Raw genomic sequence first — 22,298 nt, forward strand, 5'->3', positions numbered from 1 at the left:
TATTGATTTAATTTAAGTTTATGGTATCCATATAAATAATTATCCTTTTCTCTGGCTACACATTTCATCTAGATTTTCCAGTTTATAGAAAGAACTAATGATTTTTTTTAAATTTCCTCAGTTTTTCTTGTTATGTCTCCCTTTTCACTTCTGATGTTGTTAATTTTGATACTGCCTCTGTGCCCTCTGGTTAGTCTGGCTAAGGGTTTTCTATCTTATTGATTTTGTCAAATAACAACTCTTGGTTTTGTTGAGTCTCTGTATTGTCCTCTTTGTTTCTAATTGGTTCATTTTTGCCTGTGGGGAGGTGTGCAGTGGGAAGCAGCTGGGTGCCTGGTAGAGCATAGGCCTTGAACCCCAGACATTTATCAGACAGCAGGAGTCTGCTCTGCTCCCAGGCCCTAGTTCTTTTCATTTAGCTTCAGCCCTCCAGAGCCCACAGAGAGGTCTATGGCCATCAGTCAGGAGAAGCAGTGCCTCAGGCTCTCCCACATGTAGATGAGGTATCTCCAAGCTCTTAGACCAAGCCCATAGGTGTTATCTGCTGACTGACCTAACCCACCCAGAAACTGTATATAAGGGCTCTATTCAGGGGAAGTAAAGTGCACGAGAATCATCCTGGTGTCTGACAGTTTCTGTAGCAAGAGCTGTAACACTTGGAGAGAGATCTGCTATCCCAAAACCTGCCTGGGACACCAAACTGCATCTGTGCCAGCTAGCCGGCTGTTTATTGGCCCAGCCCGGGCCAGCTCAGCATGGAGACAGGTGCAGCACCTGGGAGTGACTGGGCGGCAACAGTGGAAACTCAGCAGAGGCAGCAATGGAGGCAAGCAATCTCCCCTCCCTGCTCACACCCTGTCCTGTTCTGGGCCGGAGATCATCCTGGGACACCCTCCAGAACATGGGACCCACATCTGCCCTGAGTTTGATTATTTCCTGGTGTCTATGTCTCTTAGGTGTGTTTGCTTCTGTTTGTTCCAAAGCTTTCTGGTGTGCTGTTAAGTTGCTTGTGTAGGATCTCTCTGGTATGTTTATGAGGGCACTTAGTGCTGTGAATTTTTGTCTTACCACTGCTTTCACTGTGTCCCATAAGTTTTGTTACACTGTGTCTTCATTCTCATTGAATTCTAGAGTCTAGTCTTTTATTTCTTTATTTCTTTCCTGAGCAACTTATCTTTGTGTAGAAATTTGTTCAGAATGTGGCTTTCTGATGTTTTTGTTATTATTGAAGTCCAGATTAGTCTGTACTGATTTGATAGGATGCATGAGAATATTTCAGGCTTTTTGTATCTGATGAGGCTTGATTTGTAACAGATTTTTTGTTGTTGTTTTTCTATACAGGGTTTCTCGGTGTAGCCCTGTTGCCCTGGAACTCACTCTGTAGACCAGGCTGGCCTGAAACTCTACCTCCCAAGTGCTGGGATTAAAGGAGTGTACGACCACCGACCGGCATTTTGTGACAGATTACACGGTCAGTTTTGGAGAACATACCACGATTTGCTGACGAGAAGTTATATATATATATATATATAAATTGTATGCCACTCTTTTTATTTCTGATTTTAGTAATTAGGATATTATCTCTGTGTCCTTTCGTTAGTTTCGCTAAAAGTTTATCTATCTTGTTGATTGTTTCTATCTATCTATCTATCTCATATATATATTATATAAACATTATATATATTATATATTATTATATAAACGTTACACCTTACAATTAATTTTATATATATATATATATATATATATATATATATATATATATATATATATAACGTTTCATATGGAAGAGTCAGAGAAGAAACGTAAGGAGGTGAAGAGGAGGGCACCCCCATAGGAAAAACAACAGTGTCAACTAACCTGGACACTTTAGGGCTTCCAGAGTCTAAGCCAAAAACCAAGGAGCATACAGGGGATGGTTCATGATCCCGGGCATGTGTGCAGCAGAGGACTGCCTTGTCTGGCCAAAATAGGAGAGGATGCACTTAACCTTGTAGAAACTTGATGCTACAGGGAAAAGGGAAGCTGGTAGAGGTGAGGTCCCACTGGGTGGGCGGGTGGGAGTGAAACCTCTCATAGGCAGCAAGGAGGAAGATGGGAGAAGCAGGGAAGGGACCAGGAAAGGAGGCAACTTTAGACTGTGAATACTTTTTTAAAAAATTAATTAAAAAATGAAAATAAGATATAATTGAAAAGAAATATACCTACATTGACTTTGATTAAGTGTAGGAAGTTTTCTGGTGAAGAAAATGGCATTAATACAGTACTCTTTGACTTGGCTGCTATGTGCAATGTTAGCTTCTGAGATCTGTAACATGACACACACAGTTACAGCTAATGGCCTGTGTCTCAATAATCTTACCTGACTTAACACTGAAAGTGCATTGGACATATCTACAAATTGGAAATTCAATATTCCTTGAATTATGCTAAAGTTATTAAATTGTATACCTATCAATCTAGTTTGTCCTCATTCACCTGATGTGAATAAATACACACTGACAAATTAGAAAATTATTACCCTGAAACCACCAGTTTTGTTTTGTTTGTTTGTTTGCTTGTTTGTTTTGGTAATGGCGACTCCAGTTTTAGTAATTGGAAGTCACATTATTAAAACCATCATTGCTTCAAAAGTAACTTGTTTTAAAAAGTGCTTCACTTGCCTCTCTGCCCAATGTAAGGAGAAAAAACAACCATTGCATTAATCTAACATTGGGTTAAATGTAAGCTGAATACTTCACGGAATCTGTCATGGAGCCTATGGTGGGTCCCACCATAAATTTCATTGTGCGGACACAAACTATTGTATATCAAGTGCATTGACATAAAACGGACCTTTTCACTTCCAGAATTTATAGCCACATTCCATTACATGATGTTGGTACTTGATTATGTAATAAGGGGTAACATTTATCACCCTCTGGTTGATGAGTGTGAGCCCATTTATGTTGCCAAAGAGGGTCTTAAATACTCCAACATACCTGACATACTAGAAAAAGTCTTTGAAACCATCTATGTGAAGATAATATAGGCCCTTAAAGTGAAATGACTAAATCACTTAAAGAAATACAGGAAAACACAAACAATTGGAGGAAATCAATAAACACCTCAAAGACAGCCAGGAAAACATAAACAAAAACGTGGAGGAAACCAACAAATCTCATAAATAAAGCCAAGAGCTGGGCGGTGGTGGCACACGCCTTTAATTTCAGCACTTGGGAGGCAGAGGCAGTGCATTTCTGAGTTTGAGGCCAGCATTGTCTACAGAGTGAGTTCCAGGACAGCCAGGACTACACAGAGAAACCTCATCTCAAAAAAAAAAAAAAAAAAATCATGAAAATAAATAAATAAATAAAGCCAAGAAAAACAAATGAAGATTAGAAGGAAATAGAAACAATCACAAAATCACAAAGGGTACAATGGAAACAAAACTTTAAGACTGCAAAGAGGAACTCCGGAGGCAAGATTCACAAACAGAATACAGAGATGGAAGACAAATCTCAAGCACTGAAGATACAATGGAAGGAGTGGATATATTACACAAAGAAAATGTTAAATCTAAAACTTCCTGACATAAAATATCCAGAATATCTAGGACACTGTGAAAGGATAAAATATAAGGATACTAGGACTAGAGGAAAAACAATATTAGATCAAATTCTCCTAAAATATTGATAACAAAATCTTAGAAGAAAAACTTCCAAAATAAGGATGGAGGTGCCTATCAAAGTAAAAGAATCATGAAAACACCTAACAGAATAGACCCTAAAATGAAGTCTCTTTCCTGTATAATAATCAAAACATCCAGTACAAGCAAAGAATACTAAAAGCTACAAAGATCAAAAGCCAATAAACATATAAATGAAGATCTTCTAAAATTGCAGATGACCTTCAAGGACGTTAACAATACACATGAAAACACAGGTAGTAAATAATCTTGTATTATCTGCAAAAGAAAGGAAAGCACACAATTACCCCAACATCAGCACCACTACCAGCAGCAGCAACAACAAAATACAAGGAGTTAACAATCACTGTTCATTGACTCTCTCAGTATCAATGACCACAGTTGACCAGTAAAAAGACAAAGGCTAACAGAATAGATGCTAGTAAAATCTATCCTGCAATTGCATACAAGAAATACAGCTCAACATTGAGAATAGGCATTAATTTTAGGTAATGGAATGTAAAAAGATTTTCCAAGCAGATGGACCAAAGGAGCAAGCTTGTGTAGTCATTTTGGAATATAGCAAAATCGATTTTAAACAAAATTAATCAAATGAATTGTAGAAAGACACTACAAATTCGTCAAGTTCAAAGTCTGTTTTGAGTTTTATACAATCATGTAACTGTAATCTCCTATATTGCCAAAAACAGATAGCATATCATAATCATCCAAATTTACAGGATATACTTCACCATTCTTAAATGCCATTGTGAGGAAACACTGGGCCAAAAGAAGACCAAAAGCCAGCAAGGCAATCTCCAAACTGCATCTTCATGTCTGATGTCAAAGCATTCTTCAGATCTCCAACTCCTTCCTGCTTTGCTCACTGCAGCACAATTCTTTCTCTTTGGCTGGTTTTATTCCCTAAAACTGTTTTCCTGAGCAGGTACCCCAGAGCTCTGGAATCTCAAAGTATTAGGGTTTCAAAGGTAACTTCAATATTACAGCTTCTTGTTCCAGTATCTGGGATCCACATATGATCAACTGCACTCCTCAAAAGAGATTCACTGGCTCTTCCACCTATTCCACTCTAGCTTCTGCCTGACTCCACTTTACTGCTACTGCTGTTCTTTCTGCTCGTCCCATGGGACTGACATCTTCAATATGCTGGGTTCTTCTGCTGTAACTAAGATTCACTGTGTTCCTCTCATGCACTCACTTTACAGGACCAAGCCTTAGCTGCTCTGCATGGCAGATTCATTTATGCCTCTGAAACCAATACCGCCTGGGTGATTCTCACACATGATCAACACCAGGTGCACAACAAGGTACAAACTTGGCTGTCTCTGGAACACAGCTTCTTTGTTCTCTCAGAAATCACTCACCACAAGATTTCACCTCAGTGATGCTGGTTTTTTCTTTGTCACCACTAATTTTCTAACTACAGCCAACCAACATCAATTGTCTCAGTCACCCTGTCTCTCCTATCCTCTAAAAGCAGAGACACATGGACAAAGCTGCTGAGTTCCTCTGCTTGCTAGGGCTGGAACATGGCCCCCTCTATTACTTCATCACCAGCTTTTCATTTTTCAACAACTTCACTGCCTAAGCTTGACTGTCCTGGATCTTACTCATTATATTAACCTTGAACTCAGAGGTCTGCATGATTTTGTCTCTTGAATGCTGGAATAAAAAGTGTATAACACTTGGCCTGTACCTAAGCTTTTCATTACCTAAAATTTGTTCTATACCAGGATGACTTTAACCAGAAATCTGATTGACTGTCATTTCCTGGGATTTAAGGCACAAACCACCATGCCTGGACCTAAGTATATCCTTTTTCATTTTAAATTGAAAACCCAGTATAGTAATAACAATCTGTCCATTGTAAATTTTACACATAGTTGTATCTCCTTATGTCTGCATAAAAACAATAATTAGTTAATAAAAATGTCTAATATTATACAGTTCTCTTTCATACAACTTCACAATATATGTTTAGGAGGATGGAATCTTGCCATATCACCATTTCTTTAATACCATTTTGTATCTTTCATCACAGGATTTAGCTTCATTCAACTTCCTGGTGACATTTTCTCTTTGAGCCTAACATTTTATACTTTTCCTTTCTAAGTTTACTAAGCATGATCAAAACAATCACCATGAGAGTAAACACAGGCCAAAGGCTATGCTTGGCTTTCCTGAGACTTCCTTTGTCAATGCAATTAACAAAATAAACCTCTTTACTTTCAGATGAGAGCAAAACACAGGAACATTCTTTAGCAAAACATTATGAAAATTATATACAAAATTCAAACCACCCTTAATATATATGTGTTCTACTACCATGGCTCATGAAGTTCCACTTAATGAATGTATAAATCCAAATCTAATAATCCACACTGCTTCCAACAAAAGCATGGTAAGGCCTACCAATAAGAATACTTAAGTCTGGGATACCAACTTCTCTCTTAGATAGAATTTCCATTGCTAAGAAGAGACACTGTGACCAAGGCAACTGTTTTAAAGTCAGAGAGTTAATTCGGTCTGTCTTACACTTTCAAATGTTTAGTTTGTTACCAACATAGCAGGAAGAATGGCAGAATGCAGGCAGCTATGATGCTAGAGGAGCTGAGAGTTTTGCATTTTCATGAGAAGGCATCCAGGAAGAGACTGTCATCCAGCAAAATATTAGGAGAGTCTATTTTGGACTGGCTGGAACTCCAAAGACCCCCACTCTAGGAATTCACTTTTTTTCAAAACAGTAATATCTAAGTAGGCCAAACATACTAATATTGTCACTTCTTAGGGCCAAGCATATTCAAATCATGGCAGTTTATTTCTACTATAAATTCTTTCATGCATTTAAATATGATTATGACATGCAGACACTTTATCACACTGATTACTTTCAGAAGGTTTCTCTCTAGTATGTGTTGATTTTTGTATTCAGAGAATACTGTGGCATGTAAAGGATTTTCCAACTTGAGAACATTCACAAGATTTCTGTCCAATTTGTGGTCTTTTCTGTCCTTGTAGACTACAGTGATAGACACAGGCTTCTCCATGTTTGTTACATTCATAAGGTTTCTCTAAAGGATGTGTTACTTGAAGTATTTGGAGACTACATTGTCATGCAAAGACTTTACCTCATTCATGGCATTCATGCAGTTTCTCTACATTATGTGTTCTTTTATGTATTGGGCGATGCCTGTGACATGCAAGGGCTTAGCACCTTGAGGACACTGAGTGACTCTCTTGAATGTGTTCTATTATGTAGTCGCAGATAAAAGTGAATTGTCAGTTTTTCCACATTGATTACCTAACTAAGGTTTCTCTATGGTATGTGTTCTTTTATGATATTGGAGATGACCTTGTTGTGTAAAGCCTTTACCACATTGATTACATTCATAAGGTTTCTCTCCAGTATGTGTTCTTTTATGATATTGAAGAGTACTGTGATCTGAAAAGGCTTTACCACATTGATTACATTCATAAGGTTTCTCTCCAGTATGTGTTCTTTTATGACATCGGAGACCATTGTGACATGAAAAGGCTTTACCACATTGATTACATTCATAAGGTCTCTCTCCGGTATGTGTTCTTTTATGAGATCGGAGATGACTGTGCCATGAAAAGGCTTTACCACATTGATTACATTCATAAGGCTTCTCTCCAGTATGTATTCTTTTATGTCTTTGGAGACCACTATGACATGAAAAGGCTTTACCACATTGATTACATTTATGTGGTTTCTCTCCAGTATGTGTTCTTTTATGAGATTGGAGATTACTGTGCCTTGAAAAGGCTTTATCACATTGATTACATTTATAAGGTTTCCCTCCAGTATGACTTCTTTCATGCCTGCAACAATAATGGACACATGTGAAAGCTTTACCACATTCATTACCTGATCAATCATTTTACCAATATGAATAAATTTTGCAGTTGGTCTAATAGTAAAGAACACTCAGATCTTAAGGTTTTATCACTTTGATGTTCCCGGTTTTTATATTTCTATATGATGTATTTCACATGTCTGAAGATATCAGACTATGAAAATACTGATTGCTTTCTTAGTTTTTCCTGTAGTGTGAATCACACCACAGCAGCACTGTGAGCCAGGACAAACAGAAGAATTTCCAAACTTCTAGTACCCATAGAGATTTTCTGCAGTGTGACATTGGGGATGTCCCCAGTTATGTCAGAAAACCAATTTGTTGCAAATGTCTATCGTATTCAGAAAGTCTGCCAAAGGCAGAATACTATATATCTTCTCATTTTTTGAGTAGAAAGAGGTATGTTGCTTCTTTCAACATCCCTATGATCACAAGGTTTTATCTATTCTGACAATTGATTAAGAGAAGAACGAGTGAAAGGTTTCCATATTGAATTCACACCATTTGACAGTTTGTTCTTTGTAGACATGTTGTATATAGAATAAGGTTTCTCCACAATTTCTTCACTCTCACTAACTGACCCCTCAATAAACTTAGAAATGTCACTACAGGAATATGAGTATCACTAAATTTACCATGGACTATTGCTTCTTGGATGGCTTTGGATATATATTTATCACTATTCAATGTGCAACATCTAAATATTATGAGACTATTTGGATTGGTAGTTCCACAGCAAAGCTCTAATGGAGCTACACATCAATTAAATGTATCTCTTAATGCATTGTTTCCATGTCTTCTTTCTTAGAAGAATGCCTTAAAACATAAATCAGATAACTGACATTGAGGCACGTGGCTTTGTGAGAATATTATAATCATAGCTATACTTAAAGGAGTGATTTCTTTTTACACACTTGCTTTTCTTTAGAGCTTCCAGAACACATTAAAATTTCCTCACAGGCATATTTGTATCAGCTTGTACATGAAAACTACCTTTCACGCCTTCTAGAACTTTGATGTTGTTCTTCAATATGATGATCTTCCCAACTGTAACCTAAAACACAGTTCCAGAAAATGAATGATATAGTACTGGAAATTAAGTAAAATGCAAGTTACTGTGAATTTTGACAGCACTGGACCTGATTTATTCAGCTTAATCTTCCTCATTCTCAATTGAAATAACAGAGGATCATCAATAACCAAGAATCACTTGTTCCATTATTTTGAAAAGCAAAACAAAATTCACAGTTTTACCTATAGCAGTGAGGTTCTGGTAGGTCTCCAGCATCACATCTTTGTAGAGATTCTTCTGGGAAGGATCCAGCAAATTCCACTCTTCTGCAGTAAAGTTCACATGCACGTCCTCATAAGTCACTGCATTCTACAATATCCCATACATGTGTACAACAGAATGCATGATTGTGACATCACTGTAAATAAATGGATACTTTCTAGGCAATCTATTAATGTAATTCTTGTGCTTCCTCTACTTAATTTCTGAAACAGAAGTTATAATCAAATCATTCTATTATTTTAGAAGGAAATTGAATTATAAGTTTCACTTCTGTTGCTTCCCTTTGAATAGGATAAAGCCTTGCAACACAAATGAGAGGGATATACAGGGGGAAACAGATCAACTGTACTGAGCACACATCTGAAAAGCTGTATGAACAATTACTAACTACAAAACTGACGGGCACGCTGCGTGTATTTGCTCATGTCTTTAATCACAGAAGTACAGGCAGGTGTATGTCATTGAGCTGGCGTAGTCTATGTGATGTGTTGCAAGATAGCAAAAGTTACATATTAAGACCCTCACTCCCCTGTAAAAGTCAACAAAGGAAACAAAAATGATAGAGAGAACTCACAGTTCTTTACTGAAGTTCCTATGAAGAATTATACATTCACTTCAGTTCTGATTTCATCTTGCAAAAACATGAAGTAAACCAGTTTAAACAGCAACATTAATAATTTTACTAGAAGGAAATGCATGTTTAAACAGTTAAAAATGGACAGATGAAAATATTAGTAATGTATATGTTGATCAGAAATGAGGAACATAGAGCAGGAAAGATAGCTCAGGAGTGGAAAGCTCTTGCTGGTCTTCCACATAATGGTGGTCAATTTCTAGTATTTACATGAGGATCAACAACTACCCATTTCTTCAAGATCAAGAGGACTGAGGCCATCTTCCGACAACAGTAAAGATGAGGCACACATGATATTCATATTCATGCACAGAGGAACAATACTCTTATTTATTCCAAAATTTCACAACAAACACAAGAGTAAGGCAGAACGACATACACCTGGAATCCAATGAGTCTGAAGCCTTGGGCAGTATTGATATCATGAACATATGCCATCCGGAGAAATAGGATAATATATATATATATATATATATATATATATATATATATATTGCCTAATTTTAAAATTGAAGATGTGGATGAAGAGCTGCACAAAAGCATGTGCCTATGTTACAAAAAAGAGGTCAGGTGGCTTCTGTGGTTTCTATATCTAGTATCAGCACAGGAAGGGCTTTCCAGAGAAATTTAGTTACAAAAACAATAAACAAAAGATATAAAGTTAAAAATATAAAACCACCAGGCTTGCAAAATTGCTTAGGATTAAATAGCAAATGTTTATATTGTATCTTATGGGAATTAGAGAATGAGACTAACTGGGGAATGTATGGGAACATGAGAAGAAAGCTGAAGAATCAGTTTCAAGTACAACACAGTAGACACATAGAATAAAATATGTCCTGACTAAAAGAAATGCAGGGGTAAAGCTGGAGCAGAGACTGAGGGAATTGTTAATGAAAACTTGCCCAACCGGAGACCCACCTTATAGATAAACACCAATCCATGACATTATTAGAGATACTTTGTTATGCTCCCACACAGGAGCCTTGCATAATTGTCCATTAAGAGACTCCACCCAGCAGCTGACTTGAAACAGATGCATAGAACCATAATCAAACATTGAATGGTCCTTGGGGACTGTTATGGAAGAGTTGGGGGAAGGATTGATGGCCCTGAAGACAACAGGAACTCCTCCACAGGAAGACCAACAGTCTCAACTAACCTAGACCCTTGAGGATACTCAGACTGATCCACAAACCAAATAACACACACATTCTAGACTAAGGCCCCTAGAACATATGTAGCAGATGTGTAGCTCAGTCTTCATGATGGTCCTCCAACAACTGTAGCAGTGGCTGTGCCTAAAGCTGCTGCCTATCTTTGGAATCTGCTCCCTGAACTGGGCTGCCATGTCTGGCTTCAATTGAAAGGATGAACTTAACCCAGCAGAGACTTGATGCACTGTGGTGTTGAGATACCCAGGGGCCCACACCTTCCCAAAGGAGAAACAGAGGATATTAGATAGAGGGACTCTGTGCAGGCAGTAGACCTAGGGTAGGAACTTCACAAAGTTCATAGCCATTTTATTTATAACAGGTTGAAACTGGAACAATCCCATATGTCACTCAACCAAAATATGGATATAGAAAATTAGGTTCATTTACAAAAGGAAAAACTATTCAGCTATAAAATACAAGGACATCATGAATTTTGAAGGCAAATGGATAGAACTAGAAACTATTATCCTGAGTGAGGTAACCCAGACCTAAAAGCACAGAGATGTATGTACCCACTTAGAAGTGAATAATAATCATAAAAAAGGAAACCCACAATACACTCTTTAGACCCAAAGAAGCTAAAGAAGAAGGAAGGCCCAAATGAGCACGGTTGAGTCTCACTCAGAAGCGGGACTAAAACAGTCATAGGAGGCAGATGGAAGAGCGAGAATTGGATGTGAGAGCATATAACAAGGGGAATCGGGGAGAACCAGCAACATGTGTGGTAAGAGACTATGGAGTTGATCACACCTGAGATGCATAGCAGTAAGATATGGATGCTGAAAAGGCCACATCTGCAGTCAAGCAGGACACCCAGTGGAGCCTTAGAGACAACAACCAATCCAAATACCTTTTTACTCAAAATTTGTTCTTGTCCACAAGAATACAATCTACAATACAGATTTCGTCCAACAGTAAAATAACACTTTGATACCATGTTGTTCTAACTTGCTACTCTGCTGCTGTGATTGAATCTTCTAAGCAAAAGCATCTCAGGTAATAAGTGGTTGTTGTACATGGTTCTGTCAGATCACAGTCGATCATTTTGAGAGCTTAGATTAGAAACTGAAGGCAAAACACATGGACAAACACTGTCTCCTGGCTTGCTCTCTTGCTTGGTCACTGTCTCAAGCTCAGCAAGCTCTCTCATCCATCCCAGGACCACTTGCTTAGGGATATTGCCACCCTCAGTGGAAGAGTCTTCCTTTTTTTTTTTTTGGTTTTTCAAGACAGGGTTTCTCTATGTAGCCCTGGCTATCCTGGAACTCACTCTGTAGACCAGGCTGGCCACAAACTCAGAAATCCACCTGCCTCTGCCTCCCAAGTGCTGGGATTAAAGGTGTGCGCCATCACATCCCGGCATAGAAGAGTCTTCCTAAACAATCATCAACACTATCTCTCACAGACATAGCAACCAGCCATCCTGATGAGGACATGCCCTCAATTGAGGTTCCTTCAGATGACTGTAGCTCTGAAATGCTGAGAACCGAAAACAAGTATGACACAGATACAATAATAAATGAGGAAGTTGTTACAACACAAAAACAATGAGCTAACTATATCAATACAGAAGCTCCTGCCACCCCATGAGGAACTTGGAGTTTTGGCTGAGCAAGGACAAAATAGGAAGTGCACCTGGCTCAGAGCAGGGAAGGATATACTGGAATGGGGAGCTCAGAGGATGTGCTGACCTGGGGTGAGCATCTTTAACCCTGGGTTCCCAGGCCAGTGCTACCAAAGATGTGGCTAAAACAGCTGGAAGGTGGACAGAAAAGCAGATTATCTTACAGACCCAGAAATGATCACCACAAAGAACAGGATCTCTGACCCAAGGAAGATATGCTAAATTTGTTAGAATCAATGAACAATGACCTTCCATCTCATGACAGCTCCAAGTTAAAAACTACAGACTCAGATATGAACTGTGCAGAGGGTAGTTCAGAAGGTGGGAAATGAGGTCATTGTCTTTCTACCTTGTAAAACAAGGTAGGCAGAGCCTGATTTTGACCTAGATGCTGTCTGGAAGAGCTCTCTGTCATGAACTGGTCAATGGGTCTAGGTCCTGTTGTTAAGAAGGATTTAACCCAAGGTGTGGGGCTAGTAACTAAATCCATTAGGGTGGAATCTGTCTTATTTCCTCAGTGAGAGAATGACAAACTTCCACACAAAAAATAGCCAGCCACAAGGGAGTGGTAAAGGCTTCCCAGTAGATTCTTCCACTTGGACAGAGAAGAAAATGAAGATAGGATGGCAGCTGTGAGCCCTGTAGCAGGGTTCCAAGTCTGCTCTAACCTTTCCAGAAATTAAGACCAGAGAAACACTGTCCACTATACCAGTCTCTGGAACATCTTTGAAGCACTTCAGGGCTATGACTTTCCAGTCAATGCACTAAGATGTTATGTCCAAGTCACAGAGACGCCGACAACCAACAAGGAGCCTATTGCAATGCAAACACATGAAGGTCTTTATTATGAGCTCTGTAATAAGGATTCTCACCAGTCAGCCTCACATGCGGTCGAATCTGAGAGACCAAGTCTAGGGGCGCTGGGTATTTATTGCAGTTACAGCAAGATTGGGACATTAACACACAGGCCAGCAACTTAATATTTTAAAAGCTGCATGACTGGCATAATCTGCAGGAACCAACCAAGGGGGTAAAATCATCTGACAACCATGATGGGTAGACTAACTTTTTCTCTGTAAGGTGTGTTAGTTATCGATATGTAGCTTAACCCTGCAGTTGTACCTTGACTGGCTTTTGACAAGCGGGATTTGTCATAGGATGTTTAGTCAAGTGGACTTTGTGCAATCCCAGAAACAGAATTGATTGGGCTTTACAAACTCATCTTTGTGCCTGAGGTCCTTATTATTGAAAGATGCTCCTTTTCAAGCAAAAGCCATGCGTGGCAGTCGAAAAGGTACTTTTTCCAAAGACCTACATCCCTATCTGTTACTGCACTCTCTGAAACTGTTTTCCTGAGCAGGTACCCCACAGCTCTGGAATCTCAAAATATTAGGGATTCAAAGGTAACTTTAACATTATAGCTTCTTGTTCCAGTATTTAGGATCCACACATGATCATCTGTGCTCCTCAAAAGAGATTGGGTCACTTCACCAGCGCTTCCATCTATAGCACTCTAGGTTCTGCTTGATTCCACTTTACTGCTGCTGCTGTTCTCTCTGCTCATCTCTTGGGACTGACATCTTTAATATGCTGGGTTCTTCCCCTGCAACTAGGATTCACTGTTTTCCTCTCATACACTTCCTTCACTTGGCGAAGCCTTAGCTGCTCTGCATGAGATTCATTTATGCCTAAAACCAATACCACCTGGGTGATTCTCACACATGATCAACTCCAGGTGCACAACAAGGGACAACCTTGGCTATCTCTGGAACACAGCTTCTTTATCCTCTCAGAAAACACTCACCAGAAGATTTCACCTCAGTGATGCTGGTTTCTTTTTCATAACCACTAATTTTCTAACTACAGCCAAACAGCATCAATTGTCTCAGTTGTCCCTTCTATTCTTCCCTCTAAAGCAGAGCCACATGGACAAAGCTGCTGAGTTTCTCTGCTTGCTGGGGCTGGAACATGGCCCCTTCTATTACTTCATCACCAGCTTTATATTTTTCAACAAGTTCACTGCCTAAGCTCGGCTGTCCTGGATCTTACTCAGTAGATGAACCTCAAACTCAGAGGTCTGCATGGCTCTGTCACTTGAATGCTGGGTGTACATGTAATACATGTGTAACACTTTGTGTGTATCTAAGCTTTTCTTTACCTAAAACATGCTCTGTATCAGGAAGACTTGAATCAGAGATCTGCTTGACGCTCATCTCCTGGGATTTAAACATGTACAAGATGTTTCCCACATGACCGACTGAATTAAAGACTGAAACTTTCCACTATTTTTATGGTACCCTTCCTTGGTTTCTCCCTAACCTGCCTGATTTGTGTTTTTTTCCTTTAAATACCCTTCTCCCCCTGGCCTCGAGGTCGACACTCCTTGCTCTGAGACTCGACCTCAGCTGGATGATTCCTAAAATAAAGCCTCTTGCTGTCTTGCCAGTTATTGGAGACTAGAGTGCGGGTCTCCCCTCCTGGGGTCTTTCAATAACAATGCCCAAGGTGATATAGTTCTTTTTCCTACAAGTCTGGGGGCGTGTCCATAGGTCTCCCAGCCACAGTACCTGGAAGCAGCTCCGGTCATGCTCCTGCCTCAGATTCACAGGCACCGCCACCCGCTCACGGGCAGCCCGGGGCCTCTGCTTCCACCTGCCGGCCACGGTACTGGAAGCTCCGGTCATCTCCCCGGTCTGTGGCGGGTGATAGGATTGCGTTGCGGGGTCTGTGACATCAGAAGGAGCCCGCCGATGCCACTGGGACAAAGGTGATCCTCCCTGACTGCAGTGGCGGCGGCAGTATGGTAGTGCAGTCACTCTGGACCTCGGTGAAGTCAATCACATCTGGCAGGGGATTTCTAAACATCAAGCCTGTGTGCAGGGCCAGAGGCTTCATGGGAAATGTAGTCTTCGGCCCGCCGCCATCTTGCTTTTACTCACAGCATCATGGGATATGTAGTTTGAAGACCAGCCGCCGTCTTGAATTACGTTTACTGTGCATAAGCAGATAGTTTTCTGACCACAATCTTGGCACAAGTCCTTATGGGAAATGTAGTCACAGGCTGCTATCTCTGTGTAGCCCTGGCAGTCCAGGAACTCACTCTTTAGACCAGGCTGTCCTTGAACTCAGAAATCTGCCTGTCTTTGCCTCCCAAGTGCTGGGATTAAAGGCGTGTGCCATCAATTATTGATCATTATTGGCTATTGATTAGTATTGATTATTGATTAGCACTGGCTAATGATTATTGATTTTTGATTATCATGATTTTTGATCACTTTTGGTTAGTGATTAGTATTGCTAATTGGCCATTGATTAGTATTGATTATTGATTAACATGATTATTGATCATTGTTCCATCACTGTCATCCCCTGACTCTGCCTCCCGAGTGCTGGGATTAAAGGCATGTGCCACCACTGCCCAGCTATACCTGTCTTCTTAATGTAAACTATAAAAGAAAAAAGGGTTTGGACACATGTGCTTCAGAGTCTGAAAAACCACCCGAATTTCTACAGGAAAGCAACTGGTCCAAATGTTTTGGGCAGATTCAGAATCAGCTAAGATAGTGACATTACTCAGAGGTCACCTCCTGATCTAACATGTGAGGAGCATCACCAGGGACCTCACAGGTGGTCACATCTGGCTGATGCTTCCCATGCAGCCCCAGAGAGGACCCAGCACCCCAGCTCCCACTGCTCAGCTGCCTGCCCTTACCTATTGTGGGCAGTGATTCTGTGCTCACCATGACTTGATTTCAGAGCTTCCCTGAGGTCTCCACACAGCACCCACAGCAGAGCTCAGAGCATGGCACAGATGACCATTAAAGGCTGCACAGGCACAGCAAACTTGCAGAATGGCACCTGGAAGAACCTGCCTCCTTGTCTGATTGGCAGGTCTGCCTGAAAGCCTAGATTGGCCAGTGAGTCTTACCACTCCTCAAAGGTAAAGTGTGCTTCCAGACCAGGGTCAGAGCTTTTCCAGAGCTCAGGAGGGGTTTGCACTCCATTAGCATTTGTTTCTGTCTTCAAAGAGGAATCTCACCCCACCCAGCCCTGGGGGAGAACCCAGCATTCCAGCTCTGGCTGTTCAGCTGCCTGCTCCTCCCCTCTGAGAGCAATGATCCTGCACCTACCAGGACCTGACTCCAGACCTTACCTGAGCTTTCCTCACAGCACTTGCCTTCTTCTTCCTGTAATCAAGGTGAACAGCTTCCATAGCCCAGTACTCAGTGTGCAGTGGAGGTATCAATCTGACCCAAAAGCAGAAGGATACCCTGGTTATTTCTTAGCATTCTGTCTAAACTCCACCCAGTTACATGGCAATAGCCAAGTATGCTCCTCCCCATGGTTACTTGGCAACAGCTGGGTAGGCCTGACCCCCTGTAAAGGTGGCTGCATGCCCTTTTCTCTCTCTTTTGATATCTTGCTTTCTTGTTCTCTCTTTCTCTTGCCCACTTGGGCTCTTCTCCCCCCCACCTCCTCATGCTCATGCCCAGCCTCTACTTCTCTACTCTCTGCCTCTCTCTGCTTTTCTCTGCCTCTACTACCCTCTTAACTCTCCTCCCCATGTCCTGAATAAACTATATTCTATACTATACTGTGTTGTGGTGGGTTGCTCCTGGGGAAGAGCTGTCTCAGCATGAGGCATTGCACCACCCCCAGGAAGAAATATCTCAGGAGGAGGCATGAGCCTGCTGAGACATTTCCTTCCTCCATACCCCCCACAAGCACCTATAGAACATATGCCATCTGTATTTAAAGAGAGGTAGTGAATGTCCCCTAAAGGGAGATCCCCACTCAAGTCTCAGGATGGTGCCCACCCAAGGACTCACAAGAGACAGGCTTGATGTAAACACATGAGGCAGTTTAATATCAGAGCTCTGGGTCAGCACATATCTTACTCAGGAGAAAGTGGAGCTGACCCCAAGGCTCAAAGGATTAGGGATTTCATAGTCAATGGGTGGGGGAAGTGGTAGATTTTCATGTGGGTACACATGATTGGTTGCTTTACATTTTTGAACATCAGCAGGCTGTGCATGCCAATGGGGGCACAAAAGGGGAAAGGGTGGAAGAACACCAGATGCCCATTACTCATTTGGACATATCTCTGTTCTTTTAAAAATGTCCTTGCATGCTTTTTATCTTTCATGGCCAGCCAGTTTCTTGGATGATTCAACAGGCCTTTGTCTTGTAAATCCACATCCTCTGTAACTAATTAACTGGGCCCAAAACTGCTGACAGGCGTTTTTAACTATTTAGGTAATAGAAAAAGAATCACAGGGCCCTGCTATTCTTATTAGTTTGGGCCTATTTCAAAATTTTCTTTCAGTAGCTACGGGGAGGAAGATACCTGGCTGTCACCAGATAACTATGAGGTAGATTTTTAGACAGAATGCTAACACCATTAATATTAAAGAGGGATTTTAGAAAACAAACATCATGCTGGGCTCAGGGAAACTACAGCTTCCTTTCACCAGATGATAGTATCAATCAACCCTGGAGAAAATCCAGAATCATAAGGGAAACATAGTTGAGCATCAAAGGGTTAAAAAATTTTGATTACATACAGGCTCTTAGAGAATAGCCAATACAAAATGTTCCCCAAGAATGGGCTGGTACTTTCCACAGGTGCTCTCCAATAGCCCTCCTTTACTCCCCCTGGGTTGTGGTTTCCCCCGAGTTGTGGTTTTTGGCTTTAAATTCTCTCTGTCTCCAAAGCCCTGGGTGTTAGACCCTACTGCCCCTGCGTGGGTCATGTGTCTTGACCTCAGTATACTGATTAAAATATACCTCTGCTGATTACATCAAGTTCGGTGTCTTGTGAGTTAATGGGTGACCACGAATTCCCGAGGCTTGGGTGAGGTTCTCCCTTTGTTTGGGCCTTACAAGCACTATTGTTAGCCAGCACATCTTCATCAATGGCAAAGTGAAGAAAAAACATAGTTGAATTAGTACAGGTTCTGTAGATAAACATATCTCAAATCATAGGATGAATCTTTGTATACAGAAAGGCTATTTAATAAAATGTCCCAATAAAGGCTGTTAGACAAGGTAAATTAGAAAAACAAGGACTGGTTCTTTTCATGTTGTAGGATATTACAGCTGATAATCAGTGTATACCAGGATTCTGAAGAGATAAGTCCTTACTAACGCCAGTTTTAAAACACAAATAAACAAATTACCTTTGTTTTGTAAAAAAGTAGGGCAAGTACAAAAAACAAAAACACCACCCTGTTTAATGTCCTTTAAATATGTAGGGTCTGGTGGGTGAGTGAGAAACCTCTCAGAGGCAGCAGGGAGGAAGATGGGGAGAAGACCTCAGGGATGAGGGACCAGAAAGGGGGACACCTTTGGAATGTAAAAAAAAATTAAATTTAATTTAAAAAGGAAAAAAGAAACATAATTGAAAAAAAATATACATCTACATTGAGTTTGAAAAGGAGCACATGGTTTCCTGGCAGAGAAAGTGGCATTAATACACTACTCTTTGACTTGGTTGGTATGTGCAATGTTAGCTTCTATGACTTGTAACACACAGCTACAGCCAATGGCCTGTGTCTCAATCATCTGACCTGACTTAACACTGAAGGTACATTGGACATATCTCCAAACTTGGAAATTGAGTATTCCTTGGATTATGCTAAAGTTCCCAAATTATATACCTATCAATCTAGTTTATCTTCATTCACCTGATGTGAATAAATACATGCTGGAAAATTAGAAAATTATTACCCTGTCACCACCAGCTAATTTTTTTTTTTTTTTTTTTGGTAATGGTGATTCCAGTGTTAGTGATTGGAAGCAATCTTATTAAAATCATCATCTCAACAAAAGTAACATATTTAAAAAGTGTTTCACTTGCCTCCTTGTCCAATATAAGGAGAAAAATCAACCATGGCATTAATCAAACATTGGGTTAAATGTAATCTGAATACATCACGGAATCTGTCATGGAGCCTATGGTGGGTCCCACCATAAATTTCATTGTGTGGACAGAAATTATTGTATATTAAGTGCATTAACATAAAATGGACCTTTTCACTTCCAGAAGTGATAGCCACATTCCATTCCATGATGTTGGTACTTGACATGTGTAGTTTTCTGACCAGCTTTCATGATTCATGTTTTGTTACCTAAAACATAACAACTGTTCCTAACCATAATTTCTGTGATTCATGTTTTATTCCTCAAAATATAATGCATGTTTCTAACCACAAAAGAACAAATGACTGTGATAGTGTAGACCATACAACCTACATTCTGTATCATTTGACATAGAGTAAAACAGAAACAAAATGTGTTTGGGAGAAAAATGTAACTGTAAATTGGCACAGGATTTCCTGGTTTTGATTTTTGGATGCTACATACCTTTGTGGTTCAGGGTGGGGCCGAGGCTGGGGTATTTCAACTGAGCTTCTGAGTATAATTTTGTGACCCTGATATATCAGTAGTGACTTGATTACAATAAATTCTTATCATCTGCCTTGTCCTGTGGTTGAGTTCTGTTGGATTTCAGTGGAACCCTTGATGTAAAGGCTTTGGCACAGTATGTAACCACTGTCCAGTATGAATAGTTTCATAATGATGAAGACTACAGAGGTGTGCAAAGTCTTCATTACACTAAGCAAGTCCATTAGGACTCTGTGGGTGTGTCTTGAGTCAAAGAGGGTATGTTTAAGACTCCGGGGTGTGTCCTGAGACACAAGAAGCATGTTTAGGACTCTGGGGCATGTTTAAGACTCAGGAGGCATGTCCTGTGTCACAGGGGGTGTGTCCTGAGTAACAGGAAGCATGTTTAGGACTCTGGAGGTGTATTTGAGACTCAGGAGGTGTGTTCTGAGTCACATGGGGTGTGCTTAGACTCTAGCATGTATTCTTTCATGATAATGAAGACTAGAGAATTGTGCAAAGGCTTGACTGTATTAAATACACTCACAGGGTTTCTGTCTTAGCATTTCCATTGCTATGAAGAGAAATCATTAACAAGGCAACTTCTATAAAAGCAACAGTTTACTTGGGACTGGCTTACAGTTTCAGAGATTTAGACCTTTGTCATCATAGCAGGAATCATGGTAGGCATGCAAGAAAACATGATGCTGGCAAAGAAGCTGAGAGTTCTGCATCTTGATCCAAAGGTAGCCAGGAAGAGACTGTCTGCCAGGGAGCTAGTAGGAGGGCACATTCTGCACTGGGTGGAACTTCAAAGCCTTCAGTGATGCACTTCCTCCAAGGCCACATCTCATAATAACTTCCTCCCACTCCCTGAGCCAAGCATATTTATACTACCACATTCCACTGCCTGGCCCCCATATGATTGTGCAAACACATGATTGTATGGAGACCATATTTAAACATAGCATAATACAAAATATGTAAGGTTCAAATTAAAAATCCCATCATCTATAGAAACCTCATAAATGTTAAAAGTCCACAGTTCAAAGTCTCTTCTGAGATCATTCCTATCATGTAACTATAATCCCCTATACATTAAAAAAATAACACATACTATCCATCCAAATTCACAGGATATACTTCACCATTCCTAAATGCCATTGTGAGGAAATACTGGGACAAAAGAAGACCAAAAGCCAGCAAGGAAATCTCCAAACTCTGCATCTCCATGCCGGCTGTCAAGGTGTTCTTCAGACCTCCAACTGCTTCCAGCTTTGCTCACTGCAGCACAATTCTTTCTCTTTGACTGATTATATTTCCTGAAAGTAGTTTTCCTGAGAAGGTATCCCACAATTCAGGAATCTAAATTTCTTGGATATGCAAAGTAATTTAAAAATTACATCTTCTTGTTCCAGTATCTGGGATCTACAGATGATCTGTGCTCCTCAAAAGAAGCTGGGTCTCTCTCCAGCTCTTCCCTCTATAGTACACTAGGTTCTGCTTGACTCCACTCAACTGCTGCTGCTGTTCTTTCTGCTCATCCCACGGACTGACATCTTCAACATGCTGGGTTCTTCTGTGACAAACAGTCTTGACTGCATTCCTCTCATGCTCCCTTCATGGTGCCAAGCCTTAGATGCACTGCATGAAACATTCATGCCTTAAACCAGTGCCACCTGGGTGAGTCTTACACAGGACTGAGTCAAGCTGCAGCACAAGGTACAACCTTGGCCACCTCTGGAATACAACTTCTTTCTCCTCTCAGAAAACACTTACCAGAAGATTTCACCTCAGTGATGCTGGTTTCTTCTTCATGCCCACTAATTTTTTTAACTACAGCAACCAGCTTCATTTGTCTCAGTCGTCCCTTCTGTTATTTCCTCTAAAAGCAGAGCCACATGGACAAACCAGCTGAGTTTCTCTGCTTGCTGGGGCTGTAACATGGCCCATTCTATTGCTTCATCACCAGTTTCTATTTTTCAAAAACTTCACTGCCTAAGCTCGGCTGTCCTTGAACTTGCTCTGTAGATAAACCTTGAACTCAAATCTGCATGGCTCTGTCTTCTGAATGTTGAGTAATATATGTGTAACACTTTGCCCATACCTAAGTTTTCATTACCTAAAACTTGTTCTGTACTAGGGTGACTTGAATCAGAAATCTGCTTGATGTTCATCTCCTGGAATTTAAGGTGTGTACCACCATGCCTGGACCTAAGTATATCCTATATCCTTTTAGACTTTAAATTGAAAACCCAGTATAGTAATCACAATCCATCAATTGTCAATTTCACACATACTTGTATTCCCTTATGTCCACATAAACCAATAAACCAGTTAATAATAATGCCTAACATTATACAGTTCTCATCCACACAATTTCACATCCATATGTGTAGGTGGACGGAATCTTGCCATAATATCACCATTTCTTTAATACCATTGTGTGTGTTTGATCACTTCCTGGTGAGATTTTCTCTTTGAAGCTAACATTTCATATTTTTCCTTTCTAAGTTTACTAAGCATGATCAAAACAATTACCATGAGAGTAAACACAGGCCAAAGGCTATGACTGGC

Source organism: Arvicanthis niloticus, chromosome Y (assembly GCF_011762505.2).
Source record: "Arvicanthis niloticus isolate mArvNil1 chromosome Y, mArvNil1.pat.X, whole genome shotgun sequence".
NCBI classification, from domain to species: domain Eukaryota; kingdom Metazoa; phylum Chordata; class Mammalia; order Rodentia; family Muridae; genus Arvicanthis; species Arvicanthis niloticus.